This window comes from Camelus ferus, chromosome 7, assembly GCF_009834535.1.
Source record: "Camelus ferus isolate YT-003-E chromosome 7, BCGSAC_Cfer_1.0, whole genome shotgun sequence".
NCBI classification, from domain to species: Eukaryota; Metazoa; Chordata; class Mammalia; order Artiodactyla; family Camelidae; genus Camelus; species Camelus ferus.
In genome coordinates, this window is record NC_045702.1 from 83,348,410 (window position 1) to 83,364,033 (window position 15,624).

A 15,624-nucleotide genomic window follows, 5' to 3' on the forward strand; every position below is an offset into this window, starting at 1 on the left:
GGCACAGCACAAAGGAAGGGCTCAAGGTATACTTATTTCTATTTTTAAATTATTTTTTAACCACTATCCATCATCTATTTGCTTCTTTTCTCAATCCCAGTATACATGTATAGCAGTATCAGAAAAGTTAATTTGCACTCCCACAGGTTTATGTACATTTTGAATCTCAGACGGCATTATTTTTGTTTAAGAGTCAATGTTCATTTATATTCACCCTTTCCATCCATTGCACTTTATTGCTTCCTGAATTTCCATCTGTCTACCTGGGATTTTTTTTTTTTTTTTGCACAAAATAATTCCCTGTGCTTTTTTTTTTTTTTAAGTGCCAGTATTCTGCCAATGAATTCTCTCATTTTTAAGTTTTTAATTTTTCCAAAAATGTATTTCTTTCACGTTCACATTTGTGAAGGATATTTTTGCTGCCAAACACTATAGTATTCTAGATTAGTAGTTATTTTTTTCCAGCACCTAAAATATGTTATAAATTTATTTCCTTCTGATTATTTATTTGTGTTGAAAACTCTGCTATGTCTGACTGTTACTCCTTTGAAGTTACTTTGTAGTTAGTTCTTTTCACTTTGGTTCCTTTTAAGATTATCTTTGTATTTCTCCTGCTTGGGGTTTCACTGAGTATTTTGAATCTGTGGACTGATGGCATTCATTCTTTTTTTTTTTTAATTACCAACCATTATGTTCTCTAATATTTCTTCTGCTCCAATATCTCTCTTTTCTCTTTCTGAGACTCCAGTTGTACATATTTTAGAGCTTTTCAACATGTTCCATATATCTTTTATACCCCTTTCTGTATTTTCCTTCTTTTTTCTATCTTTGTGCATCATCCTTGAGATTTTTCTACAGACAGATCCCTACTAATCCTATCAATCAACCTCCATTCATTTTCTCTTCTCTTGCATCCCATCATAAGCCCATTGATTGCACTCTAAAATCAATTACTGTATTTTCAGTTCTAGAATTTCTGTATATATGCATATTTTCTCTAGTGAAATTCTTCATCTTATCATCAATTTTCTTTAAAATATTAATAACAGTTTTTTTTAAAGCCTGTCTGGTAATTCCAAAATCTGTGTCATCTGAGGATTTCTTGGTGTGTTTAGTTATTTATAATCAAATGTTGGACACAGTCCATGACAATTTATTGAGGCTGTGGATTCTTTTGCTTTTCTCTTGTCCTCTGGAGGCAGCTAGATTGTGGGCAGACCACCTTAACCCAAAGTAACATGAGGCAGGATTGCAGTCCTTACGTCTCCTACCTGTGGTTCATGCACTTTCCTGGGGTGTAGCCCTCCACAGGCCCCAACTCAGATCCTAGATTCCGATTTTTGTCTCTTCATAAACATGAGATTGTTGAAAACTCCAATAATCAGCCTTTCACTAATTTCCCATTAGTGTCTTAGCCTCTCTAATCTACTTTCTGTCTCTATGAATTTGCCTATTCTATACATTTCAGATGAATGGAATCATATACTATTTGTCATTTTTTGCATCTGGCTTATCTCCTTTAGCGTAACATTTGCAAGGTTCACTCATATTGTAGCATATAAAATAGTCCCTCCTTATCCACAGGGGAAGCATTCTGAGCCCCTCAGTGGATGCCTGAAATTGCAGATTGTACTGTACACTATATATATGTGTGTGTGTGTATGTATATATATATATATATATATATATATATATAATATATATATAAAATATATATACGTTATATATAATGTTTTTTCCTATACGCACATACCTATCATAAAGTTTAATTTATAAGCTAGGCACAGTAAGAGATTAAGAACAACAATAATAAAATAAAATAATTATAACAATATACTATAGTGAAAGTTTTGTGGTTGTGATCTCTCTCTCTCAAACTATCTTATTGTACTCACTCTTCGTCTTGTGATGATGTGAGATGGTGAAGTGCCTACCTGACGAGATGAAGTGAGGCGAATGCAGTAGGCACTGTGATGCAGCGTCAGGCTCCTACTGACCCTCTGATGACATGTCAGAAGGAGGGTCATCTGCTTAGGGTGATCCTGGATCATCGAGCCATGATGATGTCAGTGGTTGAATGTCCGGAGCAGATGATGCCCTGACTGTCAGGCATCTTGGGCAGAATGACGAGAGATTTCATCACACTACTCAGAAAGGCAGAATTGTCTTTTGAATTGTCTATTTCTGAAATTTCCCATTTAATATTTTGGGACCACAGTTGCCCATGAGTAACTGAAACCTTGGAAAGTGAAACAGTGGCTAACGAGGGACTACTGCATCAGAGACATGTTCCTTTTTGTGGCTGAATGCTATTTCATTTTATGGGGTATACTACACTTCACTTACCCATTCATCAGTTGATGAGCATTTGGGTTGATTCCACATTTCGGCTCTTGTGAATCGTGCTGCTGGGAACAATGGTGCACAAGTATCTGTTTCAGTCCCTGTTTCCAGTTTGGGGTATATATCTAGGAGTGGAACTGTTGGGTCATATGGTAATTCTGTGTTTAACTATTTGAGGAACCACCAACTGTTTTCTACAGCAGCTGCACCATTTTGCATTCCCACCAGCAATATGCAAGAGTTCCAGTTTCTCCACATCCTCACCTTATTTGCCTTAAAAAAAAAAAAGATTATAACCATCCTAGCATGTGTGAAGTGTATTTCATTGTGCTTTTTGCATTTCCCTAGTGACTAATGGGAGGGTCTCCTTATCTGCTTATTGGTTATTTGTCCTTTGAAGAAATGTCTGTTGAAGTCCTTTGCCCATATTTTAGTTGGTTTGTCTTTTTGCTGTTGAGTTGTAGGGGTTCTTTCTACATTCTGGATATTAAACCCGTATTTTCTTCCACTCTGTATATTGTGTTTTTACTTTCTTGATAATGTCTTTTGATGTACAAAAATCTTTAAATTCAGTAAATTCCACTTTCTTTTTCTTCTTCTTTTTCGGAGGGGAGGTAGTTAGGTTGGTTGGTTTGTTTTAATGGAGGTAATGGGGTTTGAACCCAGGACCTCGTGCATGCTAAGCAGGCACTCTACCACTGAGCTACACCCTCCTCCCACTCCTGCCTTCTTTTTCTTTTCTTTCTGGTGCTTCTGATGTAATATTTAAGAAGCCAATATAAAATTGAAAATTATGAAGATATATGTTTTCTTCTAAGGGTATTACGCTTTTAGCTCTTATATTTAGGTTGCTGATCCATTTTGAATTAATTTTTTGTGTATGGTGTGAGGTAAGGGCCCAACTTCATTCTAACAAAACAGGCAAATTCACAGAGACAGATTAGTGGCTCATTAGGCCTGGGCACGGGGGTGGGATTGGGTACGAGGTTTCCTTCTGGAGTGATGAAAATATTCTAAATTTAGATGGTGGTGATGGTTGCATAACTGTGAACACATTACCAACCACTGAATTGCACACTTTAAAAGGGTGAATTTTATGCTATGTGAATTATACCTCGATAAAGCTGTTATTAAAACCAACAAACAAAAAGAACAGCTGGTGGCCCGTAGGAGGGGGGACAGGCCTGGCAGCCCCGCCTCCTTGCTTCTGGGATAGCAAACATGCTGCCCTCCTGTGGCCTCCGGTGGCCGCCGGCCAGACTCCTGCCCTGCCAGGGCTGTGTTCTAAATCCAACACATAGCCCAGGCCCAGGATTCCTTCTCCTCTGCACTGTCACATTTTAGGTAATAAAGGGTCTTCTTCTTTCATCAACTTTTCTCCCCTTTGGCCTCAAGCCCAAATGCTGCTGCTGTGGGCTTCTAATCCTGGCAAATCAATCAAAAGATGGAAACAGGTCACAGATGGCAGCTCCCATGCCCATCCCTCTCCCTGGGGGTGGATGAAGCACAGAAGGAAAGGCAGGGACTCGAATGGTCCCAGTGGATCCCTGGTGAGGCCAAGGCCCAGCTCTGCCCCAAGTCCCCACTGTGGAAGGAGGGGCTGGGACTCGGACTGTCCTCTGGCATGAATGGTGCTGGCACGGTGTCTGGGCGTCTTCCTGTTGCCAGGCCGGCCTGGGGCTGAGGGTGGGAGCATTTGCTGACCAGCCCAACTTGGGTTCCAACTGGGATTTGAGCATTTGGATTTGGGCCATTGTGGACAGCTTCTCAGGAGATTTGCACTGACCAGATGCATGAGGCCTCTTTGTGGGTGCTTTTGGGGGTGGGGGGATGGGAAGGTCTCTCGTGGCTCCTGGCCATGGAGGGCCGCAGGAAACCCACTGCCTTCCTGCATTTGGAAGGGCAGGGGCTTGGGGCAGGGGTGTCAGCATCCTCCCATGGCACTGTTAGCAGTGGCCCTGGAGAGGCTGCCTTGGCAGCCTTCCTGGGCAGAGGCTGTCGACAACAGGGGACAGAAAGGAGAAGGCGGCAGGCTCTGGGTGAGGACTGTGGCTGACAGACCTTGTACAGGTCCCTGGGGACACCCCTGGCCCCCTCAGTATGACCGAGACTCTAGGTTGAGAGCAGAGGGCTGGGGCCAGCCTAGATGGTGCCAGTGTCATGCGGACCCCAGTAGGCCTCTGCCTGGGAGGCTCGGGCTCCCCCAAGCAGGCCCCGGGGCCCTGGGCCCTCTGACTTCCTGCTTTCCAGCAGGACAGGGGTCCAGAGGAAGTGGAGTGCAGGACTTGGCGCAAAAGCAAGCTCGGGAAGGAGGTCCTATAACTGTCCCTGTGAGGTCTGCGAGCCCAGGAAGGGGAAGGACCTGAGGGTGAGCTCCGGGGAGGGTGCGGCCCTTCCCTCTCCTAGTCCCCGTCCCCAAGGGGCCTGGCTGGCCCTGGTCCCCTTGTCTCAGGCACTTGGCGCTCTTCGCCAGGATTCAGCAACCACCTGGCCCTACAGACCTGCCTTGGCATTTTAATTACAGTCATTAAGATGCCTCCTTTGGCTGTGGCCATGCCAGAAGTTCTAGGTCTTTCTGTGCAGAGCACCTCAGCCTCGTCCCCTCTGCCTAGTCCTAACCCTCCCCTGTCCCTTCAGGGCTCACAGTCCCGGGCTTTGGGCTCCCCCCTGGTCCCACCTCCCCAGCTGGACGGGCTGGGTTCCAGGCAGCAACTCCTACTCTCTCCCTACCCACCTCCACCGTGGGCATGGTGGGAGGGGACAGCAGCGGCCTTGGTGACTGGGTAGGGGCGGGAGCACTTTCCCATGGAAGGTTCCCTAAAGGGTGTCCAGGCCACCTGTCTGCCTTGTCCCTCAGGCCTTGGGACCTCTGTGCAGGACATGTGGCCCCCAAGGGGGCTCACTGTGGTCTCCCCCAGCTCCCAGCCCACCCAGCTAGTACCTGACCCCTCCCACATGCTGCCTCCACACAGACTCCTGGTGGAACAGGGACTTCCTCCACGGGGCCACCACCCCTCCAGAGTTGGGGTGTGACACACACCCTGTCTGGCTGGCTGGCAGGGGGATAACAACCAGGCTGTCCCCTCCTAAGGCTATGAGCAAAGCACCTGTCGCCCTGTGCCTCCTCCAAGACCTGAGTCTGAGCCTGAGAGTCTAATTCCCGGGAAGAGCTGTTCAGCCAAACTTAGCACAAAATGGCAATTCTGAGGTTGATCTCTACCTAGCAACAAGATTAGCAGCTGATTTTGCAAACTGGTATTTTTATCCCTGGGACTGGAACGGCTGAGAAAAGTGGCCTCCTCCTGTGCCACCTGGGGACCCCACCTCCCCAGACACTCCTCCTGGCCCCATGCCCGGCTCTGCCTTCCCTTCTCCCTTGCAGGGGGGGTCTCTGAGCCCTGGGGGTGGGGAGAGGGGTTGTGAGAGCCTCCAGAGAAGAATCTTAGCCCCCAGACCCATGAAGAAGCGCTGGATGGATGCTCAGAGGCCCAAGGTGGCCACTCACTGCCTCTCTTTCCCTTTTCCTCATCCACGCTGTGCTGCACTTTGTCACCCAACAGACGGGGGATCTGTGGGGCTGGGTCGCAGCGGGCTGGGCAGCTGCAGGATGCTCTGGACCACGTCCTCGCTTCCTTCTCCCAGCTCCTCCCTGTCTGCCTTCTCTCCACCCTTCACAATGACCAGAACCTCCCGGCAGCCTCAAGCCCCAGTGCCGTTTGTGTCGGGCTGCCATCTGCCAAGCTGTCATCTAGGAGTCATCATGGCTCCTCATTTTAGACAGAAAATATTGTGATGGTAAAATCTCCTGGAACTGGACTTCCAGTTCCAGAACAGCATGGCATAGACTCTCTTTTCCAGTTCCTCCTCCCTGGACATAATCCAGCAGACACCATAAAAGGATCCTGAAAGCTAGAAAGGAGAAGGCAGATAGGCTGGGGCCATGAGACTTGAGAACAGCATGCTGTGTTGTCCCTGGGTTTCTTATCTCCGCATACCCAGGGCTGGGACAGAGGCCTGCAATCTGGATTGCCACCAGGCATGGACTGAAAACAACAGGAAAAGCTGCTCTCGGGCCAAAAGATTGGAGAGGGGAGGCCCAACAGATCTGGTGCTCCGTGCTTCTCCACCAGGGAGGCAGCATGATGGCACCCTCTGTCTCCCCACCTCCACCCAGTGCCATGCAGAGACCCAAGCCCAATGGAAGCATGCCCTCTCTTCCAGGCTACACCACCATGCAAGAAAGCTGAAAACTAAACTTTGGAACCACAGCCCATAAAGGTAGGCCCTAACCTATGTATGAAACCTGAAAAGGGTGATTCCCTGCTAAAATAGAGGCATTAAATAAGATTAAGACACTTACAACATAATAACCCAAATATCCAGGATATAATTAAAAATCCTTTGTCAGAGCAGGAACCAGGAAAACCACAATTTGAATGAGAAAAGACAATCAATTGATGCCAACACCAAGATAAAACAGCAGTTGCAATTATGTGACAAGGAATTGGGGCAGTCATGCTTCAAGAAACAATTACAGATTTTCTTGAAACAAATGAAGAAATTGAAAATCTCAGCAAAGAAGTTTTATAAGTTTTTGTATAAAATTTTTTTCTATAAAATATTCTCTACAAAGTAAAAATTATACTCACAATTGTTGCTTTTATCATAAATTGATGTTGTATTTTGTCAAATGCTTTTTCTGAGTCTATTGAGATGATCATATGGTTTTTATCCTTCATTTTGTGATGTATTGTATTGACTGATTTGCAGATGTTGAACCATCCTTGCATTCCTGGAATAAATCCCATTTGATTGTGGTGCATGATCCTTTCAATGGATTACTGAATTCAGTTTGTTAATATTTTGTTGAGAATTTTTACATCTATGTTCATTAAGGATATTGGTCTATAATTTTCTTTTCTTGTGGCATCCCTATCTGGTTTTGGTATCAGGATATTGCTGGCCTCATAAAATAAGTTTGAGAGAGTTCTCTCCTCTTCTATTCTTTGGAAGATTTTGAGGAGGATTGGTATTAATTCTTTCTTGAATGTTTGTTAGAATTCACCAGTGAAGCTGTCTAGTTCTGGACTTATGTTTGTTGTGAGGTTTTTGATTATGGGTTCAATACCCTTACTAGTAATACGTCTGTTCAGATTTTACATTTCATCATGATTAAGTCTTGTTAGGTTGTATGTTGCTAGGAATTTGTCCATTTCTTCTAGGTTGTCCTATTTGTTGGCATATAATTGTTCGTAGCAGATTCTTATCCTTTGTATTCCTGTGGTATCAGTTGTAATATCTCTTCTTTCATTCCTGATTTTATTTATTTATTTTACTTATTCTCTCTAGGTATTTTTGGTAAGTTGAGCTAAAGGATTGTCAATTTTGTTTGTCTTTTCAAAGACCAAGTCTTAAGTTTCATTGATTTTTTTCTATTGTCTTTTTAGTTTCTATTTCATTTATTTCTACTTTAATCTTTGTTATTTCCTTCCTTCTACTAACTTTGGTTTTGTTTGTTCTTTTTCTGTTCCTTGAGGTGTAAAGTTAGGTTGTTTGAGATTTTTCTTTTTCCTTGAGATAGAAATTTATTGCTATAAACTTCCCTCTTAGAATTGCCTTTGCTGCATCCCATAAATTTTGGCATGTTACATTTTCATTTTAATTTGTCTCAAGGTATTTTTGATTTCTCTTTTGATTTCTTCTTTAACTCATTGGTTATTCAGTTGCTTACTTAATCTCCACATATTTATGAATTTATGAATTTTATGAATTTTCAAGTTTTCTCAGTGTAGTTAATTTCTAGGTTCATACTATTGTGGTCAGAAAAAATGCTTGATATTATCTTAATCCTCTTACAATTATCAAATCTTGTTTTGTAGCCCAACATACAAGCTATCTTGGAAAACGTTTAATGTCCACTTAAGAATGTGTATTCTGTTGCTTTTGGATGGATTGTTCTGTAAATATCTAAGTCCATCTGCTCTAACATGTTACTTAAGGCCAATGTCTCCTTATCAATTTTCTGTCTGGATGATCTATCCATTGGTGTAAGTGGGATATTAAAGTCCCCTACTATCATCGTATTGCTGTCTAATTCTCCCTCTAGGTCTGTTAACATTTACTTTACATATTTAGGTCCTCCCATGTTCAGTGCATATACAAATGTTATATCCTCTTGTTGGACTGGACCCTTTGCCATTGTGTGACACCCTTCTTTGTCTCTCATTACAGTCTTTGTTTTAATGTCTGTTTTGTCTGCTATAAATACTCCAGATTTCTTTTGGTTTCTGTTTGCATGGAATATCTTTTTACATCCCTTCACTTTCAGTCTGTGTGTCCTTAAATTTAAACTGAGTCTCTCAGGCATAGTAAACAAACTTATGGTTACCGGGTAAAGGGGGTGGGAAGGGATAAATTGGGAGTTCAAGATCTGCAAATACTAACTACTATACATAAAATGGATAAAAAACAAATTTCTTCTGTATAGCACAGGAAAGAACAATATTCAATATCTTGTAGTAATCTATAATGAAAAAGAATATGAAAACATATATGTGTGTATGTATAACTGAAACATAATACTGTACACCAGAAATTGACACATTGTAAACTGACTATACATCAATAAAAATAAATAAATAAAAACAAAGTGAGTCTCTTGCAGGCAGCCTATAGATGGGCCCCTCTCTCTCTCTTTTTTTTATCCTATGCCTTTTGATTGGATAAGTCTCACCTGAAACCATGGTGGTCAGAATTGAGCAGCACAATATTTTTCAAGTGCTGAAAGAGAAGAATAGTTAACTGCAAAATCCATATCCTGTGAAATTATTCTTCAGGAATGCAGGGGAAATAAAGATATTCTCAGATGAAGAAAAACTAAATGAATTTGTTGCTGTCAGATCTATCTTTAAAGATTTGCTAAAAGAAAGTCTCCAAACAGAAAATAGTAACAGAAGAAGGCTGGAAATTTCATCAAGGAAAGAACAATGGAAAGAATAAACATAAAGGTACATACAATAGACAACTTCATGAACTGTCTTCATGAATTTCTTTAATCACATTTTATGGCTAAAGCAAACATCCTAATGTGGTTCCTCAATGTAGCGGAAATACGGAAGACAACAGTATTTTAAAATTTGGGAGGATAAAGGGACATTAACAAAAGTAAGATGTCTACACTCTTTCAAAAAGATTAACTGTCAACACCAACACGGTGACCAGTTATATGTGTATATGGAAGTACCTAGTGCAACCACTGAAAAAACTATACAAGACAATGTACTAAAAAATGTTACAAACAAGTCACAATGGAATTGTAAACAAACATGGTTCAAGAAATCTAAAGAAAGGAAAGGAAAAGGAAACACAGGAATGAGAAACAAAGGGAAAAGATAGAAAACAAATATTAAAATAGAAAACAAAGCCTAATGTATCAATAATTACTTTAAATGTACATGGCCTACAAAAAGAGAAAGTAATATACTATATGATATCACTCATATGTGGAATGTAAAAAAAAAAGGAAAAAAAGGACACTATGAACTCACCTACAAAACAGAAACGGATTCGCAAGCATAGTAAACAATCTTATGGTTACCGGGGAAAGGGAGTGGGAAGGGATAAATTTGGGAGTTTCAGATTTACCATGTTAGCCACTATATATAAAAATAGATTTTTAAAAGTTTCTTCTGTATAGCACAGGGAACTGTGTTCAGTATCTTGTAATATTCTTTAATGAAAAAAATGTGAAAATGAATATATGTATGTATATGCATGACTGGGACATCGTACTGTACACCAGAAACTGACACATTGTTATTGACTGTACTTCAATAAATAATTAATTAATTAATTAAAATAAATAAAAATAAATGTATATGGCCTAAATACACCACTTAAAAGACAGAGATTGATAAAATGAATAAAAAACATGATCCAACTATATACTTTCTACAAGGAACTCAGTTCAAAATAGAATGAAAATAAATGGATTAGAAAAGATATATAAACATCAATCAAAACACATACTTTTTATCATTTTTTATTATTTATACATAGCAGGAATGGCTATATGAAGTTGAGATAAAGTAGATATCAGAGCAAAGAAAATTACTACGGACAGAGATGGACTTTACCTAATGATAAAAGATCTACCAAATAGATATAGCAATCCTAAATGTGTACGTATCAAACAACAGAGCTTCATAATGCATGAAGCAAAACTGGTAGAGCTGAAAGGAGAAACAGACAAATCCACAATTAAAGTTGGGGGCTCTGAGCAACTGATAAAACTACTAAACCAAGAATAGACAAGGACATAAATGAAAAACATCAACAAACAGGATTGAATTAATATTTATAGAACACTTTCTCCACCTGACAACTGCAGAATACACATTCTTTTCATGTGCCCGCTGACACTCATCAAGATAAACCATATCCTGGGTCATAAAACAAACTTAAACAAATATAAAGGAATTGAAATCACACAGAGAATATGCTCTCTGACAATAATGGAATTTAAATGGAAATCAGTAAGAAAAAGACAACAGAAAAATCTCCAAACACTAGCTTGTAAATTTAACAAAATATCTGCAAGAGGAAGTCCCCCCCAAATTAAGACATATAGAACTGAATGGAAAAAAATCAAAAGTTGTTGGATGCAGCTAAAGCTGTGCTGACTGGGAAATTTATAGCATTATGCATTCATTAGGAAAGAGGAAAGGATTGAAATTAATTACTTAAGTTCCTACCTCAAGAAACTGGTAAAAAGAAGAGAAACATAAACCCGAAGGAAAAGGAATAAAAGACAAAAGGATAAGAAGCAGAAATCAATAAAATTTTAGAAAACTATAAAAACTATAGAGAAAATAAATGAAATAAAAAGCCGACTCTTCAAAAAAAATTAGTAAAATTAATAAACCTCTACCAAGATTGACAAAGATCAAAAAGAGAGAAGACACAAGTCACTAATATCAGGAATAAAACAGGAGATATCATAACAGATCCTATATACCATTTAAAGGATAATGAGAGGATGCTATGAACACTTTAATACTCATAAATTTGACAACTTAGAAGAACCGGGCCAATTTTTCAAAAATTACAAACTACTAAAACTCAGGCAAGATGAAACAGATAACCTGAATAGTCCCATAACCATTAAAGAAATTGAGTTGTAATTTCAAATTTCCCGAAAAAGAAACATCCAGGCCCAGATGCTTTAAGACTTGGCACGAGTTTTAATCAATCTCTTCCATAAAATATGAGAGGAAATAATACTTCTCAACTACTTTTGCAAGACCAGGATTACCCTAATACCAAACCAGAACAGTGTGTGCACACGCACGCACACACACACACACACACACACACACATACCCCACAGACAAATTTCTCATGAACTTTGCCACCAAGAAAAATCCTCAATAAAATATTAGCAAATTGATCCAACAGTGTGTAGATCAAACATGATTTATTCCAGGTATGCAAGGCTAGTTCAATATTTGAAAATCAATCATTGTAACACACCATATCCATAGGCTAAAGAGGAAAAATTCTATTATATAAATTTATTGAGAAAAAAACTTGACAAAATTCAAAACCCATTCATGAGAAAACTCTCAGCACACTAAGAATAGAGATGAATTTCCTCAACCTCATAAAGAGCATCTTTCAAAAATCTAAAGCAAGCATCACACTTAATGGTGAAAAACTAGGCATTTTCCCTCTAAGTCCTGGAACAAGTTAAGGAAGTCTGCTCTCACCACTCCTGTTCAGCATAGTACTGAGTGTTCTAGCCACTGGAATAAGGAAATTAAAATAAATAAAAGTCATCCAGATTGGAAAAAAAGAAATAAAACTGTCTCTATTTACAGATGACATGACTGATTACATAAAACATAAAATCCCAACAAATCTACCAAAAAACTCCTATCACCGATAAATGAGTTGAGTGAGGTCACAGGATATGAATCATAAAAAGTCAATTTCATTTTTATATACTGACAATAGCAAGAGGAAACAAAAATAAAAGATGGAATGCCATTTGATCAATTGACCCAAAGAACACAAAATACTGAGGTATAAATCTAACAAAACATGTGCAGAATCTATATGAACAAAATTACAAAATGCTGATGAAAGAGACCAAGGATCTAAGTCCTTGGAGAGACATGTTACATTTATTGATTGGGAGAATCGACACATTTACTATCACATATTTACATGATTACAGATTTACTATGTCAATTCTTCCTACATTGATTTATAGGTTTAGTGCAATTCTTACCAAAATCTCAGTGAGTGTTTTTTTTTTTTTTTTTTTTTGGCAGTCTAGACAGGCTTATTCTAAAACTTATACGAAAATGGGAAGATTCTAGAATGACCAAAACAATTATGAAAAAGAAGGCTGATCATACAACTACAGTAATCAAGACAGTGTGGTACTGATGAAGGGGCAGACACACACAAGTAAATGGAATAGAATTGAGAACCCAGAACAGATCCACATGAATACGTCCAATTAATTTTTGATGGAGGAGCAAAAGCAATTCAATGGCGGAAAGATAGTCCTTTCAATAAATGGTGCTGGAGCCACTTTGGGGAAAAAACGGAACCCCAACCTCACACCCTATACAAAAATTAACTCAAAACGGATCATGGACTTCAACTGTAAAACATAAACTACCAAACTTCTAGGGAAAAATAGGAGAAAATCTTTGAGATCTAAGACTACGTTAAGATCTTACAGACTTGATACTGAAAGCAGGATTCACAAAGGAAAAGCTTAATAAATTGGACCCCAGTGACATTAAAAACTTTTGCTCTGAGAAGGACTATGTTAAATGGATAAAAAGATTAATTACAGACTGGGAGATAATATATGCAAATCACATATCCAACAGAGGACTTTTACCTAGAATATATTTTAAAAATGTAAAACTTAACACTAAAACAATCAATCCAATTCGAAAATGAGCAAAAGACTTGACAAACATGTCACCAAAGATATATGGATGGCAAAAGGCACATGAAAAGATGTTTAGCACAGTTAGCCATAGGAAAAAAATGCAAATTAAGTCACAATGAGATACCAGCACACACCTATTAGACTGGTTAAATTACAAAATATTGATAGTGCCTGTATTAATTTCCTATGGCTAGTGTAACAAATTACCACAAATTTAGTGACTTAAAAAATCAGTTACTTTTTCAGAGTCCTGGGGGTCAGAAGCCCCACATGGGTCTTGTGGGGCTGAAATCAGTGTTGGCAGGGCTGTGTTCTTTTTGAGGCTCTTGGGGAGAATTCTTTTCCTCTCCTTTCCCAGCTTGTAAAGGACAGCTGCATTCCTTGGCTCACATCCTGTCCATCTTCAACAGGTAGCAATGGCCAGTTGAGTCTACCACTGCAACACTCTGATACGAACTCTTCTTCCCCCACCGCCTTCCAATGCCTGGTGCAGGGGGAGCCCGTGGTGGGCTATGTGGAGTGGTGGGGACTGCGGTAGCTGACTCTGCCCACCAGCTACAGCCACAGCTGCCCAGATCCCACGTACCTGGGCTCCCAAGTTTTTAGGAGAGCCCAGAACCTGAGACTTCTCTGTGAAGTCTCATTTCCAATACCAGTGCTAAATTTGAAAATATATTAACAGGTATGGAGTTTCACTTTGGGACGACAAAGACGTTCTAGAGAGAGATGGTGGTGGTGATTGCACCCCAATACAAAGGCGCTTAATGCCACAGAACTGTACACTTAAAAATGGTTAAGATGGTAAATTTTGTGCTATGAGTTATTTTACCACAATGCATATGTTCAAGGGTGTGGGCCTCCTGACTGCCCTGGTCACCAGGTCACCTTTTGGCCTTGAGGTTGTGGCGGGAAGGAAGGCAGGCCTGAGGAAGTGGGGAGGAGAATGGAGCAGGGAGGAAGAGGATGGAACAGAGGGGAGATGAAAGCAGGAGGGGGAGGAGCAGAGGGAAGAGGAGGGAGAGAAAAGCAGAGGCGAGGTGGGGGAGTGGGATGGAGGAAGCAGGGAGAGGGATGGGAGCAGAGCGGAGAGGGATGGGGAGAAAAACGGATCAGAGCTGGGAGGGGAGCGGGGGGGCCTGGCCAGAGACTATCTTCCCAGGAGTGGGGGGGGGGGTCCCTGAAGGAGGGTAGGGTGGTGACATCTGTCAGGGTCTCTGAAGGCTGCATGGTAAGGCTGGGCGGGGGGAGACCTGTAGGGTCCAGAGTGGGCAGGAGGCCTGGATCTAGGAGGCCAGGGCTGGTGGGCTCCACTTGGCCTGCTGAGTCCAGATCTTTGTGCTTTATCTGTGTCACTAACTCAGGTGTTTTGGGATTCCAGAGACCACGTCGCTTATGTCAGTCATAAACAGAGGGTGCACTGTCTTGTGACTGGCATTGGGAGATGCTGAGCCAGACTGAGGGGGTACCCAGGATGCCGATGCTGTCCAGTCCAACAGACTGCAATGTTCCAGACACACTGCCTGCCTCCCCTTAACCAACCCAACACACCCAGAGACAGAGCAGGGGTGCACCTGGCCCTCAGGGTGGTCCCGGACTGGGCAGGCATCCCTCGGATGCTGGAAGCTGGTGCCCCAGGGGAGGCTTCACAGCGGGTGGAATGAGGCCAGTGGAATCACGGTTCCTGTGGTGGGGGCAGCCCTTCCACCCTCCCCAGAATGTCCCCAAGGAACCCTGTGTCTAATCTCTTGGCAGGAGTGGTCTAGAGACACTGCCAGGTGGCGTCCTCTCCTTTTTTCCATCCTTACTCCCCTTTTGGACCCTGAGTCTATTTAAATGAGGTGAGAGGGATTTGGAACACAAAAAAGCATCTTCCCTCTCTGCCCAGGCCCCTCCCTGCACGTGGGGACCAACATGTCACTTGGGCCCCAAATCCACTGCTAGCCAAATGGTTGGCTCCAGAGTGCTCCCCCAGGGGGTGGGGGGGGATCCTACCTCATGGCACCGTTCAGACCAGTGCTTCTCAGACTTTGGGGAGCATTAGGATTCCCACCGGAGTTTCTGGCCCCGTAGGTTACATCCTGGGTAGGTTCTCCTGGGTGTCAATGCTGCTGAGAACCACCAGTGCGTGCGCTGGCACCACCGTGGAAGTCAGCACAAACCCTGCACGCTGGAGACTCCGGGTGGCCTGTGTTAACGCTCCTTTTCCTCCCAGACACAGAACAGGCTGTCCAAGAATACAGACATTCTCTCTCCTTTCTTCCCACCCCTGCCCCCACTTCCTTTTGCAGCTGACTGCCAGCATCTTGCGC

The 15,624-nt window shown here is 41.6% G+C and overlaps 1 long non-coding RNA gene across 1 annotated transcript; it reads right to left on the bottom strand.

Moving 5' to 3' along the window:
- Positions 1-152: 152 nt before the first annotated feature.
- Positions 153-14,299, bottom strand: LOC116665067. Its single transcript, XR_004321656.1, has 3 exons — positions 14,069-14,299; positions 7,487-7,488; positions 153-165 (listed from the first exon to the last, which is right to left on the bottom strand). It is a non-coding gene; the product is annotated as an uncharacterized LOC116665067 (long non-coding RNA).
- Positions 14,300-15,624: the final 1,325 nt, after the last annotated feature.